At 36.9% G+C, this 5,203-nt stretch overlaps 1 protein-coding gene and 1 pseudogene across 1 annotated transcript in view; one reads left to right on the top strand and one right to left on the bottom strand.

Moving 5' to 3' along the window:
* Positions 1 to 5,203, top strand: part of Ptprt (protein tyrosine phosphatase, receptor type T) — an 868,923-nt gene that overhangs the window by 389,870 nt on the left and 473,850 nt on the right. The gene's annotated exons all lie outside the window — the stretch shown is intronic.
* LOC105742115 overlaps positions 1,193 to 5,203 on the bottom strand; it is a 35,215-nt pseudogene continuing 31,204 nt past the window's right edge.

Below are 5,203 nucleotides of genomic sequence, written 5' to 3'. Positions count from 1 at the left end.
GCCCCATAAACATAAAACAAGAATGAGAACTATACATTGGTTGTTTTCCCATCACTGAGATTTGGGGCTTATATAACCTAGTCTGTCCTGAGTAAGGTACATAGCCAAGACCCTGCATCTTGTGGGAACCTGGGAGATGGTGTCTCCATGCAGTTCTGTTTTCAAAGACCTTGCTGTTTCTATTGCCCAAGCACTTTCAGTGAGACATGGCCAGAACCTAGGATCCAGAAGGATATTGTCCTTTTTATATTGTTCATGGTCAAAAGCTTTTCATGGACTCATGGAGAGTCTCAGCAGGGGAAAACCCAGAACACAAAAGCATAAGTTCACGTTAAAATCTATGCACTTATTCTGGAACCTTCTAGTAAAGTCATCGTAGCTCAGTTTATTTTAAACATGTACAATGGGAATAATACCACTTACTACTCAACGTCCCTGGCCTCTAGGGATCCTTGCTACTACAAGATATCTTCATTTTGTTTCTCAAGTCAGAAATCATATACTCAGTCATTACACAACTATTGGGCCACGTTGCTTATTATTTTGAATGAAGAAAAAGATTTAACTGGAACAGGGTGGTAATACTATGGGTCTCGGGCCAAGAGGGTAGGGAGGGAGAAATGATAGCAGGAAAGAAGCCTGGTAATTAGATTTAGCTGAAAGGTGTCTGCCTCACCATGAAGAATTAGGTCATGTGCCAGGCAGGGTCCATGGGGCTGTGTGGGCTGAATGGTGTGGATGAGCCTTTGGGCTTCCAGATCTGTTCCACGGATCAGTGGACTCCTTCTTCTAACTAAAAATGATACCATTAAAACATTTTGACCAGAAATTCCCCATATGCACATATGCTTATGGATAAATGTATATAATCATTGGTGATGTTTTATATGTACTGGATATATATTATGTATAAAACATATTCCAAAGGAGGAGACATTAAAAGGATGAATAAATAAGCAGAAAGTGCATTCTTCCAAACCTCTCAAGTGGACCATCCTGCCTGAGTTAGCACAGGCATAGCCTGCTACTACTGAGCCCACAGCTTTGCATCTTTCTGCCTGGAAGTGACTTTGTTCCACAAGTCATAGAGCCCATGGGGAGAGGAGCAGAGAGAAGCTTTCAGCTGTTTATTCTGGTTCAAACTTTTGCTTAGTTTTAAAAAGGACAATGAATAAAGTAAAATAGTCTTTAATCAAATTCGAATGGAAAACACAGTCAAAGGACAAATGTAACTCTTCTCTTCTCCATCCAAAGTCACTGAAGATTGTGAACGATCTGTGTCCTTTGGAGAACAAGCAGAAGGATAGATAAATCTTATTGATATTCAGAGAAATGTTCATTCACACATTTAAAGCACTAGTTCCTGCTGTCCACATCAAAATCACTCTCCTCCTATGACCCTAAAAATCTGCTATCTCAACAAATAACTAAAGAGTCCAATTTGTCACAAGTCCATTTAAGTAATAAAGTTATGAACTCTATGGCACATATTTCTGAAGCCTAAGAACACCTTCCTAAAGAGTGCGAGATGCCTAGTGAGTGAGGTGTTTGTTTGCGAGTAAATTAGGGGAGGAGAAAGAATAGAATCATCCTTAGTGGAGACTTAAAAATGACCTCCTGAGTGGGGAGAGTAGGCACTAAATTCTACGAAATTATATATTGTTGGTACTTCTTGCCCAGCTTGAAAAATACAGGATGTCTTGAATGTATTCTATCTGGATGCATAAATGTCATAGCCAGGCATGCATAAGTGATTGCTAGTGACCAAAAGAGTCGAGTAAAATATTTGGAGGCAAAACTTTTAATAATATGGAATTAAAAACTGAATACATTCAAAGAAAGGAAATAAAGAAATGGGCATAGAAATGAAGACAATGTAGAATAGTATAAAAAAATTCTTGTCAGAATTCTCAACAAATACATAGGTACTAAACTCCTATAGAGCTGAAATCATTAGATTTAATTAGGAAACAAATTACACAATTTTAAAATTGACACATCTAAAACCCAAGAATACAGTTATGTTAGAAGTTTATTCGCATTCTCTCCTAGGTGGAAAACACAATAAAATATTTAGTGTGTCAGGTATTGATAGGTGTTTAGAAAGAATAAATAAATGAGAATGAAAGTATAGAAAGTGATGGAGAAAGGAGGCTGTTATTTAGATTGTGATGAAAATAAGGCGTCTTCCTAACGTGGCCTGAATAAAGTGAAAAAATATGTCTACAAGAAAAACAGTGATAAAAATCTGTTAAAAGAATACTAATCCCAGATAAAATAGACTAAATGTAAAATGATAAATCATTGTTTTTACAAAAGGATTTGATTTATTTGTCAGTTTAAGAGGGTTTTTTGTTCTGGGACTTCTAAATCTGTACACAGATAATAATAGTATCTCAAAATATATAAAGCCAAATTGACAAATTATAGAGAAAATTTCAAATCTGTCAGTATAAGATTTCCTTTTCTTTCTTTCTTTCTTTTTTTATTTTTTGATGTGTGTGGCCAGCTCAGCCCACCTTAAGGGTGATGCTGGCATAGCATGTGGTACCAGGGATTGAACCACGGTCCCTCTGCATGCCTAAGCTTACCTAAGCAGATACTTTAGACCACTGAGCTATCTCGCTGGCCCAGGATGAGATTTTCAACATTCCTTCATTCCCTCATGGAGCAAATGTTTACCGAGCATCAGATTTATTCCAAATACCCTTGCAAGAATTGAGATAATGAATAAATCAAAATTCATATTCTCTCCTAGATGGGAAACACAATAAACCATTTAGTATGTCAGGTATTGATAACGTGCTTAGAAAGAATAAATAAATGAGAATAAAAGTACAGAAAGTGATGGAGCAAGGAGGCTGTTGTTTAGATTGTGATGAAAATACGGCATCTTCCTAACATGGCCTGAATAAAGTGAAAGAGTCAACCAAAGGCATAGATGGCAGAAAAGCATTCCAAGTAGTGGAATCTGTGAGTGCACTAGACCTGAGAAAACAAAGAAGTGGACTCTATTAAGAGGAGCAAGGAGGACAGTATGTGCAATTTGCGTAGAAGAATGCCTGGACTTTGGCATGTGGGAAACCAGTTTATCCAACAGTGTTTATTAAAGACTCTGTTTTCCAGTCAACTTTTGGCCCCTTTGCCAAAGATAAGTTAGCTGAGCTGTGTTTGTAGTTGTTTCTCCATCCTCTAATCTGTTCCATTTATCCTCTGGTCTGTTTGTTTGTCAGTACCATGCCGTTTTGTCATGGTAACATTGTAGTGTAATTTCGAGTCAAGGTTTGTGATCCCCTCCTCTCCTGCCCTTTGTTGATGAGAATTGCTTTTTGCGATTCTAGGTCTCCTCTGGTTCCCAGTGAATGTTGGGAGTATTTTCTCTAGTTCTGAGAGGTATGATAATGGCATTTTGATTGAGATGGTATTAAATCTGTGTAACAGTTTTGGTAGTCTGGCCATATTCACCACATGATATCTTTCCGTTTTCTGATAGTCTCTTCAGTCTTATTTTTAAAGATTTAAGTTTATTGGTACAATTTAGGTAAACATGATGGCCACGTGCATTATAGGGAACTTGTATCTGTATATAATGTGTCTTGTTTCCACTTTTCTTTTCCCATTCCCATGCCCATTTTTCAAACCCGATTCCCCTGCCATCCACAAAGCTTGATTTTCATTTTATTCTTCTTTTCTCATTTTTCTTCTTTCCTTTGCCCTGCCACCTCCCTATTTCCCTTTTTTCTTTTGAACAGTTTCTTCCTATTTTACATCTATGTTTTTATTTACATTTTCAGTTTCTCACACCTGAGTGTGAAAAATTGGACATATGTGTTCTATTTATTTCATTTATTTCACTTGTGATAGTAGTCTCAAGTAGATCCATTTAGCTATAAGTGTTTAACTTTATCTTTATGGCTAAGTAATACTCCATCGTAAAAAAATACATTTTAAAAAATTTTATTTTGAAGATTAAAAACAAAAGCAAAAACAAATAGCAGAAATGGCAACATTCAACAATAGATATGTTACAGATTTTCAAAACAGGAATAGCACATTAACAATGGTTGTTAAAAAACAATGGTTGTTATAATACCTATTTTTATCATCAAATCTGTTGCTCAGATTAACACATACAGCTATGCAAGGTTGGAGAAATAATTGAATTTTAGTGCTTGCCTTTAATAAACCTTAATTTTTTTCTTGTCTTTTTTACTTTAAAAGTATTTTAAAGACAGTATAATAATAATTGATAAGACATTATAAATGGTACACATTTAGAAGACCAAAACAAGAGGTTTTCAACCATGGTTTTGTATTACACGTTGCTGTCCTCGATGTTGCTTAGATCACAGATACCAGTATACAGGGTTATACAGAATTTTCAAAGTGAAAATTTTAGACATTAATTGCTTAAAAAAAAACAATGGAAATTATTAGTACAATCATCTCAGCCTTGATAGATAGATAGATAGATAGATAGATAGATAGATAGATAGATTGATAGATAGATAGATAGAATTTCCCTTTCCTTTTTCTTATCTTTTCTCCTTTCCCTCATCTTTGTTGTTTAATCCTTATATTCAGTTTCTTTTCATTTTACTATATCTATTATACTTTTCAGGTTTTATTTGTTTATTTTGAAGTTAAAATAGTGCTTCTTATTAGAAGGACAGCAGCACATACTTCCGCTCTCACTACAGGCATTCAGTAACAAAGTGGAGAGATTTTTATCCTCAGGCAACCTCACACGCTGGCTCTTTATTCCGTCCTCACTCAGGCCTCGTTGCGTAGTCCCTTCGGTGTTCATCAGCACCTCATGGCTCCCGGTGTCCCATCCTCTGTTCCACTCTTTGCTGGCACTCCGCTGGAACCGGTTCCTTATCTGCCTCTGCTGGTAGCTAGTGGGACTCTGGGTCCGGCTGCTTCTCCTCTCCCTGTTCTGGCTCCCCTCGTTTCCTGTGGCTCCTCCCCTCTCCATGCTCCTATGGTGGCTCCTGGACTTCTGCTTAGAACCCAGCCGGCTGCGTGGGCTGCTGTTCTCCCAGAACTCTCTCCTTTTACAAACCAAGGCATTTCCCTGGCTGTTTTCTTGTTACTGTGAAGGCTTGAGGGTTCTTCATAAAGTTTTCTCTTCTTAGACATTTTCTCTTCAGAAAAACTGTTGTTACTTCCTAAACACTTGAGTCTTCTTCTTCTTCTTCTT

The sequence above is a fragment of the Octodon degus genome, unplaced genomic scaffold (assembly GCF_000260255.1).
Source record: "Octodon degus isolate 3935 unplaced genomic scaffold, OctDeg1.0 scaffold00037, whole genome shotgun sequence".
NCBI classification, from domain to species: domain Eukaryota; kingdom Metazoa; phylum Chordata; class Mammalia; order Rodentia; family Octodontidae; genus Octodon; species Octodon degus.
The sequence above is the reverse complement of the archived record's forward strand: the minus strand, read 5'-3'. Positions and strand labels throughout refer to the sequence as shown.